This window comes from Lathamus discolor, chromosome W (assembly GCF_037157495.1).
Source record: "Lathamus discolor isolate bLatDis1 chromosome W, bLatDis1.hap1, whole genome shotgun sequence".
NCBI lineage: Eukaryota > Metazoa > Chordata > Aves > Psittaciformes > Psittacidae > Lathamus > Lathamus discolor.
Window position 1 is genome coordinate 20279305 of NC_088908.1, and position 17439 is coordinate 20296743.

At 42.0% G+C, this 17439-nt stretch overlaps 1 long non-coding RNA gene across 1 annotated transcript; it reads right to left on the reverse strand.

Annotated features, from left to right (window-relative positions):
- Positions 1-2156: 2156 nt before the first annotated feature.
- LOC136004347 (uncharacterized) lies at positions 2157-5352 on the reverse strand. The gene is made up of 2 exons (XR_010608398.1): positions 5137-5352; positions 2157-2417 (listed from the first exon to the last, which is right to left on the reverse strand). It is a non-coding gene; the product is annotated as an uncharacterized LOC136004347 (long non-coding RNA).
- Positions 5353-17439: the final 12087 nt, after the last annotated feature.

Consider the following 17439-nt stretch of genomic DNA (forward strand, 5'->3'; position numbering starts at 1 on the left):
ATTCCCAGAGATCTAACTCCTGAGGGTCCCAAGTCATTGTGGCATTTAAGGCATTAATGATCATTGCTCCAGCCATCTCTGTTTGATTCAGTTCCCCATAACAGCAGGTGGTTTGTTTTCTGGAACAGTACAATCATAAATTCTATTACATGTCTGGTTAATGAAAGAGCCATTTAAAACCGTCCTGTTATTTATCCAATTGGTCCAGTCCGCCAGGCACAGGTAAGGGATGCCAATTAAACAAGTATGAAAAGGGTCCCCAGGAGTAGCCATGGAGAGACAGACGGATGACTGGTTCATTTGGTTTGCCCAGGTGATCCACATTTTCTCTCGTGGTTCTATGGTATGTAATGCTTGACCTAAAATCATAGCCATCATCCACCAACATATAATTGAGGCTATTCTGAGGTTTCCTCGATCGGTGATTTTCAAGGTTTTACCCATCGCACTGGAATCCAATGAGGGCCTTCTCCTGTAATTAAACACGTATAGCCTCGACCAGTCATACAAACCTCAACTGGCCCCTTCCATTCTCCCGTTCTGAGATCTTTGCATTGAACAAAAATCTTTTCCTTTTTTGTTAACCCTGATTTTAAGGCACTACCAGGAATTACCATGGGAGGTTCTTCCCTTTCTCCTGCCAGGCGTAAATAATTTAACACATATAATGCTTTTGCCAAGCGTTCACTAGGTCCTACACCGCTCTCCCCTGTTTTTTGTTTAAGTAACAGGTTTTTAAGGGACTGGTGAGCCTGCTCAACAATTGCTTGTCCAGTGGGTGAATTAGGGACTCCGGTGAGATGTTTTACACCCCAAAGCGAGCAAAAGTGGTGAAACCTAGAAGAAGTATAGGCTGGAGCACTGTCTGTTTTAAGAGATAGGGGTACACCTAAAACGGCAAAAGAGGCATGAAGGTGTTTCACAACATGGTGAGAAGTTTCTCCAGGTTGAGCAATGGCCCAAATTGCCATGGCAAAGGTGTCGACCAAGACATGAACATATTTTTGGTGTCCAAATTCTGGAACATGAGTGACATCCATTTGCCAAAGTTGTAGCGGTAAAATGCCTCGAGGATTTACTCCAGTACCAAGGCCAAAGCCCGTCTGTTGACATGCAGAACAAGAGTTCCTTTTACTTCAGTAAGATTAGTCTGATTTGAAGTCACTTGAATCTTTATAATATGTAGCATACCAGTGAATCCTATACACCATGTAACTGGTCGGAATAATGGGGATTTAGCAAACGTGCCCAGTATACTTGTCCATTACCCATGGTCACACATAACAGAGCAGATATTAAAAAGATTTCTGTCATTGCCATTTCTTTATGTTGTTGAGTTCTGGGGCTTTATAAGTTTCGCTGGCAGCCAGTATGGTCCTGTCGATAGCTGTACACAGCCGTATCCTTGACCCCATGTCAGCAATGGCACTGGTCCTTTCCACTCGTTATCATGTAGGTCTTTATATAGAACAAGTGGTTTAGGCAAGGAATCGTTCATCATGTGGAGAAAATCCTTGCATTCCCTTTTTTTGTTTTATATATCTTTTGGATGACCCTACTTGAGCAGGGGATTTGGACTAGATCATAACTTTAATATACGCCAACCACAGGCTGCTGGGCCTGCCCTTTTTCTCCCGAATGGCTCTCTGATAACAGGGGAGGCCAACCCTCACATCAAGTTCTGGCATGGCATGTGTCCCCACCTCTCCACACCTGCTGGGTTGCAGCCAGCAGTGGGGCTAAAGGTTCTTCTTGGTGGCAAACACAGAGGCCAACCCAGTCTTGCCCTTGACTGTGGTAGCGGGCATTTGGCCAACCTCAGTCCTTGCACCTTGTTGTCAATGCAGAGTTTCACCTGCTTCATCCAGTAACAAGTCACTACTATGGCAAAGCACAAACAGATTTACATTAGCAGAGTAACTATTCCAGGGAGCAGCAGCATGTTGAAGATGCTGATGGCAGCGAGGGACTAGCCAAAGAAATTTCTTACCAGTGGAGTTCTCCCACCCTCTTAATTTGTTTCATTACCTGCTTTATAACACTACCGTCATATTAGAATCTTTCTAGCTTTTGCCTTAGCATTTTCTAGCAGCTGCTGCAAATTTGCATGCTCTAACATCTCTTTTGCAAGTGACAAATCCATACAATACAAGGTGTAGTTTTGTATTAGCAACTGGCTAATACAGGTGCTTTTATACACAAAATCACAGCCTCTAATAATAGCTACTTTACAAGTACACTTATTCAAGTTGTTACTTTTCAGTTGCCTCCAAGTGATGTTTTGCAATCATTCATTTTTCTCCAATTCTGCTTGGGGTATTCACGGTCGGCTCCTGTAGCTGAGGCATTGGGTTTTTCCACTCGTCTGTCCAACTCATGGCAAGGCTTGACAAACTTTGCAGGCAGCTGCCATGGACCTGTAGGTAGGAGGACATAAATATAGTCCCTCTTCCAAGTTATCAGTTCTTGAAAAGTAGACAGGTTAAAGTGTTTCCTTAGAGGCATTCTGATGCATAAGGAATGTAAAGCAGCTACAGAAGTAAACTGCACATTTTTAACAGTCAAGAAGTTTGCTGCATCATTACCCATTTTTTTTTTTTCCTCTGCCACCCTGATGCTGCTTAGGTGACAGCTGATAAAGCTTGTGGTTGCACTACCCCTCTCACTTTTTCAGTTAGCAGTTCTTGTTTCAAGCGATCTGTTCCTCCAAGTGTTGGATTCACCCCCAGGTTACTTTAAACACACTAAGCAAGGCTCCTACCATGCACCCACTGTGTTGCAGGCACTCTTTAGGCTTTGTCTGTGGTGTCTCTACAAACTGCCTCAATACTTCAATAGATGGAGGGGTTTGGTTTTTGTTTCTTGGGTGGGCTTTTGTTTGGTTTTTTTTTTTTTCCAAAGTTGTTCACCCAGCTTTGCACGGCTACAAACACCGGCCTGGTCGGCAGCAGCTATAAATGCCTGCCTACTCCACAGCAGCTACAGCTGCCTGGCTGCTTCAGCAGCAACCATAAATACCTGCCAGCAACCACACTTTTGCATTAACCCTTTCTTGCCAGAAATGTTAAACTGCTATCTGTTAAAAACTTTTACATGAACCTGACAACAAAAAAAATACACAGAACACCATCTGCCCTCATCACACACACACACATATGTATGGGATCCCACAAGCACACTCCACACAACTACAATATTTGAAACACAAAATCCAGACAATCATTACTCCCACTACACAGTCCCACGTACAGAACGTGGCACAAGGACCCTGTGAAGACTATCAGGAAACCAGCTCCAACAAGCATCATCGCAGTGCAAGGTGGCAGGCTCAACCTTAGCGAGAGTCCCTGCAGAGGCTCTGCCTCCCCCACATTGCATGAGGCTTGGGCTTTTATACTGACCAAAATGCACACTCATTCCGACACAGGTGGCCAGCCTATGTCAGAAGAAGTGGCCAGCAATATCTATAAAGGTCTCCAAGCGTTAATAAAAACATGGACATACTTATGTTTGCCAACTTCTAGTACATGAGTATCACAGAGAGACTGTATCAAATGAGTTGTATATGGGGCCCTAAGTCCACTGTCCGCCACAGTCCGCCCGATACCCCTGATAAGAGCATACGAGAGACCTTCCCACCGCGGGTCTTGATCCAGCACATACATCACAGGGAAAGCACACAATACATCTGCATCCCCCACCCATCTCACTTCTCCCTCTACAGCTGCCCATTTATCATGAGGATCTGGGGGATATAAATCAGACTCCTTTTCCGAATCAATAGGCCCTGGGTCAAAAGGACCATCCAGGTCAGCATCAGAATTATCAGGCATCAGAACCTCAGGAGCAGCAACTACAGCAGTCTGATGATTATGCACACGCTCCTTCTCGGGGTCAATAGGGACTGGATCAAAGGATCATCTTTGTCTCTGTCCTCAGTCTTCGCAGCCATGGCGGCAACTGGCGGAGGTTTGGGGGGGGGGGGGGGGGGGGAGGTCAATGGGCTCCATGATCTTTTTTTCTTTTTTTTTTTTTCACTTCAGGAGCTGTTGATTGTGATGGTTGAAGGGGGTTTATGACTGGGGCTTGTACTGGCGCTGGTCCAGGCACTGATATCAGGGAAAATAGTTCATTTGAAGTAGATTCTGTCCCAGAGGAATTCGGCGAAAGCTCAGCAAATGCAGACGCAGTGGCTGCCCTTTTCATATCTTTTAAAGTCTCTTTAATCAGTCGCCACAAGGTAGCTAATTTATGAACCTCCTTGGATCCCTTATTAATTTCTTCCCATAAAGCAGATCCAATCTGGTCCCAGGTGTGTAGCTCAAAAGCTGCACCCACTCCCAAAATTAGTTCCCGGTCCTTTGCCCATTTTAAAAGGGCTTTTAAGGTACCGTTGATATGCGGATTGACTCCACAACTCGTTAAAGTTGTAAAGTAGGTATGCTTTATTCAGCGCTGAGGTGCATGGGGATCGTTCCTCCAAAGTATGCACCCCCAGGGTCGTTTTTCCTTTACATTTATTCCCTTAAGGCATACATATGCATTAGATTACTGATACGCCTATACATATTTAGTATCTGTCCCCGCTTCGTATTATAATAAGCTAGAAGGTCCTTTGCGCAGTGCCTCCTCTGGTCATGGGCAGGGGTCTCAAGATGAAGTAAATGAGTCTTCCTCCTGTGGGCAGGGGTCCTCAAGATGAAGTAAATGAGTCTTCCTCTTCTTAAACTTTTCACCTTTTAATCCTTGTGCATGGCTTTAGGGTTTAGTCGGTACCTCATCCATAAATCATCAGCTTCTCCCCTTTATCAATAGACCCAGACATTCGCATTTCCTTGTCAATAGTTGCTTATCAGTAGAATCAGGCCTCTATCTCCTCCCCTTATCAGTAGTCTGTCCCTTGTTCTGCTTAATAAGCATGATAGGTGTTTACAACAGACAATACTTTTGTTTAAGCAAGGGATTCTTCTAACTCTCTTATACAATCCCCTGTATTGTTCCTTTGTACATTTCATTAACCCTGTATCACCATCATCATATGTTAGTCCTCTCTTAGAAAGGATATGTTGGAGGATCTTTACTACTGCCACCTCTTCTTTCGACAGTGAGACTCCCATCTTCTCCCTGACCGCTCACCTCTCTTAGATGAGATTCCCTCTCTCGTCATGCTTCCCTTTCTGCGTGGATACCTCAGAGTGCACTCTTTCTTCAGTTGCTGGGACAGCAACCCCTTCGGTTGGCTTTTCTGCTCCCCTCCTATTCCAGCTGTCTTCTTCGCTCAGTCAAGCAACAGCAAGAGGGTCCCTGTTCGGGTGCCATTTGCGGAAGATCAATGGACAGCACGCTGATTAATGTAATCAGAAACTGACGTTTATTCACTTCAGAGCACTGCCTTTTATAGCTTCCAAGCTTGGTCACGAGCTTAAGCTTTACAGTGATTGGTTTCTACACATGATGCAAAGACAGCTGATTGGTTCCTTCTTCAGCATCCGGGAGCAACACTAGCTGATTGGTCCCTTCTTCAGCATCCGGGAGTTGTTTAACTCCTGCAGAACTTTCGCATACGTGGCCACAACTTTGCTCTGAAGTAATCTGTGAACTAGGCCGTTAACCCTTACTACAAACTCTAACCAATGGCAAGAGTCCTGGATCGCTCACATGCCCATTGTTTGTTAAAAAGCTCTCAACAGGATCCAGCCCTGGGGGTGCTGGGGAGTGCGGTGGTGCCCGGTGGTGGTACTTGGGGATGCTGGCCTAGTACCTAGGGATGCTGGTGAGAATACCTGAAGATGCTGATGAATGGTACCAGGGATGCAGGCGGTGGAACCCAGGGATTCTGGTAGTGGTATCCAGTGGTGCTGGAGCTGCTGGCAAGGCTGCATGGGTGTGTGTATGTGTGTTGTTTTGTTCTTTCTCTTTCTGGGTCTTTCTCCAGGCTTGATGTCTGGTTCTCTCCCACTGTCTCTCTTTGCCTCTCTCCTTCCTTTTGAAGCTAATGGCTGACTGACTGCTTTTCATCTCCCACTCTGAGGAGCTTGTTATAAATTGAGACCACAACGGATCATAATCCAATTAAAATTTTATTAATTATAGCAAGTAGAATATGAGCAAAGACAGCGCTGGACGACAGGGGAGTCTGCGCTCCGCCAACTGCCGTCCTGAGCAGTTCAAACAGTCCCTTTTTATACATCTTTACTTCCGTGTTCATGAAGTAGTGGAGGTACTCTGCGCATGCTTCAGCTGTTGTTAGGGGGTCGTTTTCTGCCGAAGTGAGAAGTCTTCTTCTTTTGTCCCATTGTTGACCCCTCTACTCCTATGTCCTTTGTTCGTCTTATCTCTGCCATTTCCTGGAACATCTTACAGCTATCTTTAGGCAACATCTGCTATGTTTGCATAAGCATCAGCGATTGAGGTTGGCAACTGTTAGTCTATGTAAGCGATTGCGGTTATTGCCTAACCTTTACATTGGGCTTAACATAAATCTTAATAAACAATATCCTAATTCATAGTTTCTTACAATCCCCCCTTTTTCTTTTATCCTATTATTGTTTATTAGATGCTGCTTTCATTTTCAGAATTGTAAGCCAACCTTTTTCCACACTCCCAACATTTATCATAACACTCACAAGGTAATTCCTTACAATCACAGGTATAGATTTTACGTGGTATGACACATTCACAACAATCTTCATCCTCATTAATAGATACACTCTTATATTTTGCCCCAGATCTCGTAGTTAAAATAAGCAGTTTAGCTATGTCAAACCGTTCTCTAATAAAGTGTAAAATATAGCGTAATATACAAGGCCCAAATATAAGTCCCAAAATCAATATAATAAGCGGTCCTGCTAAAGCAGACAACAAAGTGGTTAGCCAAGGTGAAATATTAAACCAGTTTTCATACCATGACCTGCCCGCCTCACGATCTTTCTTACGTTGATTTAACCTTTTCCGGAGTTCTACATAAAGGTTGTACAGGGAATTCAGGTTGTCCCGTCCCAGTGAAAGTGGTTATCACTTTGGATGTTTCTCAGGATATTAATTCCCACTTTAATGGTTCATGCGGGTTTCCATTTGCTTGGGTTATTATCAATAACAAAATTAACGGTATACCAGGAAAAAGGGTGTCTGTCAATTTTGCCAATTTAAGTATATTTTTACCAGTCCTGGGGAAGTTCGGCCATTGCTGGTTTTGCATCCCATTGTTCTGGTTCTTTTCTCCACAGTTTATTCCTCCTCTGCCTCGCCCGTCGACTCGGTTGCTTCGAGCCACGGGGTGTACCATCTTCTCGGCAGCAAGGGAATTCTTCAGGAGAACAGCTGTTTCGGGCTTTCTGCCTGTTTACATAGGCTTCCCACTTTGCAGCCTTAACTAATGGGGCAAAGCAAGATACAGTTAGTACTTCCCTTCTACACTTTATAATCAAAATTTCGGCTATAAAGGGGACCGGTTCATTGGAGTGGTAACAATAATATTGAGGGTTTATTCCTTAGGCAAAAACCTCCCACCACTCATGGGATTCCCAAATAATTTCTTGTTTTAGACTCTAATTGTTTTAATTTCCACTCAGTGAGAGTTCTTTGGATTTTCCAACACTGTGTGCAAACTCCTATTGGAGGGCATCCACATTCATAGCGTGTCCACCATTTATCCTGACATACCTTACACCTAAAACAAGCAAATGGATAACAATTGCAATTCAAATTATTACACCTAATTCGTATATCTAGAGTACATACATTATTTACATCAGCATATCTTCTATATTCACTATTGTATGGTTGCATAAGTTTAACAATTTCCTTCAACACACTTTGTACGTTTCCATATATAATAGAAAAGAGGAGAAATAATTATAGCAAATATAAACAGCAATACACACTTTATACCAAAAGATAATGCGGCAAAATAATTAAATAAATAAAGTCTCTATCATTACGTTATCTTTTCAGGATTTTCTTGGTGTCCCCTGGAGTACTGATTACTTTCCAGTGGGGTCTCGTCACTGGGCCTTTAATGCGACTGGCTCCAATATTTTCTGGCCGTTAAACAAATAATGTCCCAAATATTTCACTTTTTTCCTCCACAAATTGTAACTTTTCTTGTGATACCCGTAGGCCCTTTTGTGCAGGAAAGTTTAGAAATCGAATGCTTTCTTTTCTTACATCCTCCTTATTATTCCCTGCTATGAGCAGATCATCTACATACTGTAACAGCACGTTCCCCGTTTGTACCTGGTATTCTTTTAAGAGCTCTTCCAGGTATGTTTGTAGCCCATATCCCTGGGAATACCTGATCCAGTATATCTTCAATCTGACTTCTCCCTCGACATGATTAGTGATCAAAATTAAGCTTTTAACATCTCTATATACTGTTGGTCCTTTACTTTTAAAGTGATCTCGCCTCCTTTGAAAGTAATGGTTGCTCCCAAGTGTTCTAACAAATCTCTCCCCAAAAGAGCTTTTGCGGAGTTAGGCATATACAAAAACTTATGGATGCCCCATTGTTTTCCCAATTGATATTTTAGTAGTTTACAAAAATAAGCCTTTTCACCTTGGCCAGTCGCCCCTTTTATCATCATATAATCGTCCCCAAAGGTATTAAAGCTTTGTTTAAAACTGAATACATTGCACCTGTATCAACCAAAAATTCCATTATAACCAGTGGATCTGCTAGGGAAGATTCCCCTGGTCCCGTCAGCCTAGTTCCAATTCAGTCACCCGAGCCACCCCATGGCACTCCCACTAGGGTAGTCTCACTCCCAGCATCCAAACTCCTCATAGCACTCACACCGATCCGGTTCCACAGAAGAGGAGGTCACTCCCCCACTTCTGTCCGACATTCGTCCTCCACCAGTTTTAAAGCAACCAGCGCAGCCATGGCTGTAGCACGACCCAGCTTTTTCTTTTCTACCTATTTCCAATTCCTATACACTCTCCATGCTTCCTCCTTCACTCCCATCCACATTTATTCATCAACCGTTCAATCCCGTCTGTCAACATATCTGTCTGCCTGCCCCAGCACCCATCTCATACTTAAACACAGGGACCGCGGGAGCTTCCCTCCTTTCCCCTTTGGTTTTCCCTTTTTTATTTATTTATTTGTTATTTTTCACAGGTGCTCACCCTGCTCTGCAGGGGTTACAGATGCCTGCCTCTGCAACAGCACTTCTGGTTTAACCCCTTCTTAACCCTGAATGTGAATGTGCTGCTTGTTGCCAGTGACAGCAATTTCCTCCTCCTTATCAATACCTGATAGGACAGAGGCAGAGGGTGCTCCTCTCGGAGGTACCTGTGATATATAATTTTCTTGATGACTGTCCCAATATCACAGGCTGAACAACATCTCTCCAGTTTAGCTTTCTGTTTTTCCCTGTCCTTTTCCAAAACCAAAATTAGGGATCTGGCAGAGTTATATTAATTTCACATTCTGTCTGCCACTCCAGGTGCTTTCTTAAAGCGAAACATATCTGCATACATTACTTCATTGCATTTTCTTGGCCACCTCAAAACCAACATAAATTGTAAAAAAAAAATGCATTAGAATTCAGAGTTCAATTTTTAGGCCATTTTTCCTGATTTTCCAAAGTTTATAAAGGCCACCATTGATTACAATATTTTACCAATGTTACCAATTTTACCAATATTTTACCAATGCCTGTTAGACGCGGTGAAAGCTGCGCTTGGTTGTGGCTAGAGAGCTCTCGGGGTGAAAGCCTAGGCGCCGTCCGTTAGACAGTAGCGAAAGCTCTGCAGGTTCGGCAAACGTGGTTATGGTATTGGTATTTGTGCTGCGGGATCAGCATCTGTCTGTATAAGTTTTGTAATATAGTGGTTTGTGTGTGTGTGAGAGGAGCCTGTTTAGAAATCATCTTGTAATTATAAAATGTCGCCAATTCCTAAGTCATCTCCTTTAGGTTGTATTTTAAGCCATTGGAAGGAGGGTGGATTTGGGCAGAGTATGCGGAAAAGCAAGCTAATTGATTATTGCAATGTATGGTGGACGCAATATGAATTAGAAAATCAAGAAAAATGGCCTGAGAATGGAACACTACAGTAAAATACTATCGTGCAGTTGATGTTGTATTGTAAAAGGGAAGGAAAATGGGATGAAGTACCATATGTGGATCTTTTCTTTATCCTAAGAAACAATGATAAGTGGCAGAAATTTTGTGGAATAATGGTTGTTAAGGCAAGCAGTGCTGAAGAATGCAAGGGGTGTGCTGGAGGAAAGGAATGTGTGAAATGCCTTGCCTTAGGGAATAGTTGGAGACATCAAAAGGATGAGGAGGATCTTGACTTGTTAATGGCTCCGTTAGTGACAGATGAGGAAAGGGGGGAGCAGGGGGAAAGCGATAGTGATCTTGAGAGTGAGGAAGAGGGTGAAAAATGGGGGAGGTAGGGAAATAAATTCCCCCATCACCCCAGTCTCACACAGAACTCCCCGAAGGGGAGGGCGAGAAGGAAACACACAGCTTCAAGCAGCTAGTGCGGTCCTTGCCCCTTTAAGACAGGGGGTTGGAGTTGAAGGACCAGTGTATGTTAAAATACCTTTCTCTCCTGGGGATTTGGTTATATGGAAACAATCGTCAGGAACATATAGAGAAAATCCTGATAAAGTAGCTCGAGTGATGAAAATGATCATGAAAACTCAAAACCCAGACTGGGATGATATACAAGTGCTTCTAGATACCCTTATGGATTCAACAGAAAAGGAAATGGTATTGCGAAGTGCTTGGGAAAGGGTTTGGGAAGATATAAGGCAGGGAATAGTTGGGGGAAACATAGATCAAAACTTCCCGATGGAAGATCCAATGTGGGATTATAACACACAAGAGGGAATGAGAAATTTGCGGAGATACCAGGACTGGGTAGTTTTTGGAGTGCAACATGCTATGCCCAAAACAATAAACTGGTCAAAATTGTACAGTGTTAGACAAGAAAAGGCGGAATCACCATCTGCCTTTTTAGAGAGACTAAAAGAAACAGCAAAGAAATATACGGACTTAGATGTGGAAACGGAACAGGCTAAAGCACAATTAGCCTTGATTTTCCTGGGGCAGTCTCAAGATGATATTAGGAAGAAACTGCAAAAACTAGAAGGGGCAGATTTGCGAGACGTGGATAGGCTGTTAGAGGTGGCCTGGAAGGTGTATAATAATCGAGAAAAAGAAAGCTCTCGGAGACAACAACAAAATTTACTGGCAATAATGCAGGGAAGGGAGCCAGGATTCTCTAACCTTAGGGGAAGAGGACAAGGAAATATGCGAGGACGAGGACGAGGCAGAGGATTCTATAATCCTAGGCTAGGAATGAGCACAGAAAGAATAGGATATAACCAATGTGCACTTTGCAAGCAGGAAGGACATTGGAAAAATGAATGTCCAACCGGGGGGGGCAGTTCATGCCAACAAGAAATCCTTTTGCAGAATCCGATATGGCTAAGACAATGGTGCTGGGGGAGTTTGTCAATCAAAGCTGACTAGGCCAAGTAGAAAATAAGGAACCCCTTGTAAAAATCCAACTAGGAGAGGAAGAAATAAAATTTTTAATAGATACCGGAGCCACCTATTCAGTTCTGAATGATTTGCACGGAAAAATAGGAAAGAAAGCTACAACAATTGTGGGGGCTACAGGGAAAGAAGAAGTGCGACCATTCTTACAACCCCTAAATCTACGATTTCAAGGAAAAGAATTGACACATGAATTTTTGTATATGCCTGAATGTCCCATTCCTCTATTAGGACGGGACTTATTGAGTAAGCTGGATGCTACGATTGGTTTTTGAAAATGGTGAATTGATAACGCAAATCCCTGAATCCAAAACAGGACAGATTTTAGTCCTTAAAGACAAACCTATTCCACAAATCCCAAAAGAAGTGGAACAGGCTGTAATACCGACAGTTTGGGAAACAGAAATCCCAGGAAAATCAAAAGCAGCTCAACCAATAATAGTGGAGTTAAAAGACGGGGCTAGACCAGTAAGGGTTAAACAATATCCATTGAAACTAGAAGCAAGATATGGGATCATAAAAACAATTGAGAAATTCTTAAAATATAACATTTTAGAAGAATGCGAATCAGAATATTACACACCAATCTTCCCAATAAAGAAACCAAACGGTGAGTATAGATTGGTGCAAGATTTGAAGGCAATAAATGAAATAACAAAAGATATCCACCCGGTGGTGGCAAACCCATATACATTGCTAACATCTGTGAAGGAAAAATATAAATGGTTTACGGTGATTGATTTAAAAGATGCCTTCTTCTGCATTCCCCTTGACAAAAGTAGCAGGAAACTGTTTGCGTTTGAATGGGAAAATCCACAGAATGGACGGAAAACACAACTGACATGGACCAGACTTCCACAAGGATTCAAAAACAGTCCGACCCTATTTGGAAACCAACTAGCCAAAGAATTGGAAACATGGACTACCCAAGGAAAGATACAGGTACCGAGATCACAATACCTTTTGCTACAATATGTAGATGACATTTTTATTGCAACAGAACAAAAATCTCTGTGCATAAAAGTGACAATTGAAATTCTGAATCAGCTAGGCTTGAATGGTTATAAAGTCTCAAAAGAAAAGGCACAAATTGCATGCATGACTGTGTTGTATCTGGGATGTGAAATTTCACAAGGACAACGAAAGCTGGGAATAAATCGCATAGAGGCAATCTGTGCTATCCCAGAACCACGAAACTTGCATGAGCTAAGAATATTTTTGGGTATGACAGGGTGGTGCAGACTATGGATAATGGACTATGGACTAATTGCCAAACCCCTGTATGAGGCCCAAAAATCACATGCTTTTGTTTGGGAAAAACAACAGAAAGAAGCCTTTCAGAAATTGAAGGAAGCACTGACAAAATCTCCAGCATTGGGACTCCCAGATTTGACAAAAGATTTCCAATTGTTTGTCCACGAGCGACAAAAATTGGCACTGGGGGTACTAACTCAAAAACTTGGGAGCTGGAAAAGACCAGTGGGATATTTCTCAAAACAACTGGATCCAGTGAGTGCAGGATGGCCCTCATGCTTGCGAGCAGTAGCAGCAACTGTTATTTTAATCCAAGAAGCTAGGAAATTAACCCTGGGAAAACACATTGATGTATTTGTGCCACATATGGTAACCACTGTTCTGGAACAAAAAGGGGGGCATTGGTTGTCCCCTAGCCGGATGATGAAATATCAGGCAATCCTAATGGAACAGGATGATATAAGCTTGAAAACTACTAACCTGTTAAACCCAGCAGCTTTTCTAGGAACAGACCTAGAAGAAGGAATCCTCGAACATGATTGTGTAGAAATCATTGAACATACATATGCAACCAGAGCAGACCTGAAGGATGCACCACTAGAACAACCAGACTGGGAACTCTTTACAGATGGCAGCAGCTTTGTGGAGAACGGGACACGATACGCAGGATATGTTGTGACAACTCAGCAAAAGGTAATCGAAGCCAAGGCATTAACTCCAGGAACGTCAGCCCAAAAAGCAGAATTGATAGCTCTTACAAGAGCATTGGAGCTGAGCAACGACAAAAAGGTAAATATATGGACAGACTCAAAATATGCACTTGGTATAGTACATATTCATGGAGCATTATGGAAAGAACGAGGACTTTTGTCTTCACAAGGGACTAACACAAAATATCAGAAAGAAATTTTAGAATTAATAATTGCTGTGCAAAGACCTAAACAAGTAGCCATCATGCATTGCAGGGCACATCAAGGAGGAACTTCAAAGGTATCTGAAGGAAATACACTAGCAGATCGGACAGCCCGCCAAGTAGCCCGGGAGGTGTGGAATATGATGGCTTTAATACCTCTGAAGGTAAGCCCACTCCACACCTATCTTTCACAAAGCCCAAACTATTCAACAGAAGATGAAAAATTAGCAGGACTCTTAAAGGCCCAAAAGAATTCTGAAGGGTGGTATGTAACAACAACAGGACAAGTAATAGTGCCACCTGCAATAATGCGAAAGATTCTACAAACTGAACATCAAAAATGTCATTGGGGTGCAGAAGCATTGGTAACTTATCTAAAACGAGGAATAATTTCCACACAGATGTTAACTATGGCAAAATCAGTGGGATCAAAATGTGAAATCTGTTTGAAAAACAATCCAGTAGTAAAAAGACAAATTGAGATGGGAAGAATTAGGATAGGAATGGAACCAGGAGATTATTGGCAGGTTGATTTTGCAGAACTACCAAAGGTACAAGGGTACAAATATCTATTAGTAGGGGTTGACACTTTTTCTGGATGGCCAGAGGCCTTTCCCTGTCGCACCAATCAGGCAAAAGAAGTAGTGAAATGGTTGCTTAGAGAAATCATCCCACGATTTGGAGTCCCTTTAGGTATATCATCAGATAGGGGTCCACATTTTATTGCAACCGTAGTACAAGAAGTTAGTAAACTATTAGGAATATCATGGAACTTACACACTCCTTGGAGGCCCCAATCTAGTAGACAGGTAGAAAAGATGAACCAAACAATAAAGAGACAAATCAGTAAAATATGTCAAGAGGCCAAAATAAAGTGGCCACAAGCATTGCCTATAGCTCTGCTACGAATCAGAATAAAACCCAGGAGCAAAATGTCAGTAAGCTCCTATGAGATCCTCTATGGAAAGCCATATGAGGCACCAGAACCCAACCCTAATACCCATATTAAGGGGAATCAGGATGTTTATAATTATGTGCTGTCTCTCGGTAGAACCTTAACTCGACTGCGGAGCACTTTGGTGTGGAATAGGCCACTATCTCTGGAAAATCCAGCACATGACATCCAACCAGGAGACCAAGTGTATGTCCGGAACTGGAACGAAGAACCATTAAAAGAACGGTGGGACGGACCATATCAAGTATTGTTAACTACATTCACAGCAGTAAAGGTAGAAAGAATAGATTCTTGGATACATTATACACGAGTAAAGAAAGTTCCAAAAGTTTGGGAAACACAGGTACTAGTCCCTACCAAGCTAAGACTGAAATGCCAATAAGATGTCTGGGTTTTGTTACAAAACTTTGATTATCATTTGGTCATTAGCACAGCTAACAACTGTCCCTATTCTGGCAACTCCTCAAAAAGATGTTTTGACACAACTTAAAGCAGGATGCCATTCTGATTTGCAAGTTCACAGATACCATTCTGACAGGACCAACGCCAACAAAGAAAGTTTAGAAAAAGATAAATGGTCTTATAGAATTGGATCTGCAATTGGCCACAGCAAAATTGAGGTTATGAGAAAAAGGACTACGAGATCAGTAAATTCGATGCAGGTAATCCAATCATATCATCGAAATCCTGAGGAAAACTTAATGATAGGTCTGATTGAAGATTTTGCAAAAATGAAAAACACAAGTAAAATAACAGCATGTTTACCAATACCCAAAGCGGCAGGAGAGCCAATTGAATGGGGAATAATAACGTTCTCACTTTCAGAAATTAACGGAACAATCACTTGTCAGGAAAAAGAGGTGATGAAAAACGTGACGGTGACAGAATATCGAGAAGAAGGTGTTTTTGGAGAACCTGCAGTTTTGGTACTAAAGCCAATCTGTGAAAGATACCAAAATGCTCAATTTACCTCTATAAGAGGTGAATGGGGAAAGTGTATCTATAAGAAAGAAATTAAGATAACTAGACAGGAAAAGGTATGGGAATGCGAAAAAACAAATAGTTTGAAACAAAACTGGAATACAGTTTGGTCAATGAGCATTTTGCAGAAATTCCAGTATATTGGTAACATATCTTGGTGCCTTAAATGGACAGGAAAACAAAATGTAACAGGAAACGTAGACATCGATAACTTACTGTCCATAAATAGGGTCAGTCAGGATATCATAAAAAATGTACCCTGGTGGAATTGTACCAAAACTTTAGATTGTGACACTGACCCTGAAGAAATCACAATACCTCCAGTCAAGATTGCTTTAATGGCAGGATGTGCGTGCCGAGGACTGAAAATTGGAGGAAAAGTAATACATGTCCCCGTTGACAATATAGACTGTAGATATTCAACAGTACGTAGTATAGGACATTTTGTTTGGGCAGCAAGTGATGGAACCTGGACTACCCACCTATCCATGGAAGGTCCAGCTAAAGAGATTACTTTAGGATTACCGACTCTTTGTCCAATTTGGAAAAAGTCACCATTCAAAGGCAAATTAGAGACCCTGCAAATTCGAACAAAACGAGATATAGACGATGACAACAGTGATGATGGAGACATTTGGCAGGAGCCCTCAACAGGAGTCAAAATAGGGTGGGCTTTTGAATCTCTATTTGCCCAAGTGACCGCATATCAAAACAGAGAAATGATTGACAACCTGTTTAGGCAGACAAAAAGACTAGCCAGAATAACAAAGAAAGGATTCAGAGATTTGAATTTACAATTGCAGGCAACAACCAAAATGACCTTGCAGAACAGAATGGCATTAGACATGTTGTTACTTAAGGAACATGGTGTTTGTGGATATTTAAAAGATAGAGTAGATCACTGCTGTATTCACATTCCTAATGTGACTGCAGATATAGAACATGACATCTCCCAACTAAACAGCATTGAACAAGAAATAGAAAAAGAAAAGGAATATATTGAACAAAATTGGGTTGGAGCACTGTTTGATGGTTTGGGCCTTCACCTCACGGGATGGGTTCATTCCCTCGTGCAGACCATAATTATGGTACTAATTGTATTTCTGATGATCTACCTAATGTATCTGTGTATCCGAAAGGAAATAGCCAGGAACAACGCATGGACTCATCGAATTATAGGAGCAGTGACCAGAGACCACTCAAAATATCTGACACCTCCTCCTACTTATTAGGAAACAGCTATCTAAAGGAATGAAAATACTTACTTAAATAAGTGAAGTATTTTCAAAGGGGGGAAATGTTGGAAAGAGCAGAATTTTGTATGATAAAACAATTGTATAAAATAGTAAAAAATATTATGTTTGAGAAATTTATAAATCAATAGTGAGGTTTTGTATATTAGAAAATGCTGTGACTTCGTGGTTTTGTATCACGGCGGTTCTAATGTTGCAATATATCACAGCTGTCTTGTACCCAATGCTACAAAAACATAGCATAACCAAATATGGTAAAAGGAGTATAAAAGGATTTAGAAAAGTATGTACTGGAGACTATACCCAAGTGGAACCTGTATAAGATAGCTGGAAGAGCATACCAGAAAGAAGATAAGAGGGTGCTAACGTTTACACAAGGATTGGAATATACTCAAGTAGGGGAAAGGTGAAAAGGACAACCTGAGGAAGACTTCTTACTTCATCTGAGGAAGACTCTTACTTCATCGGAACGACCACCAGACGACCACCAGAGGAGGCCGCGCAAGCGCAGAAGAGGCTGATGTCGTAATAGATGGACATAGCAATCCCTAATGCATATGTATTAGTTAA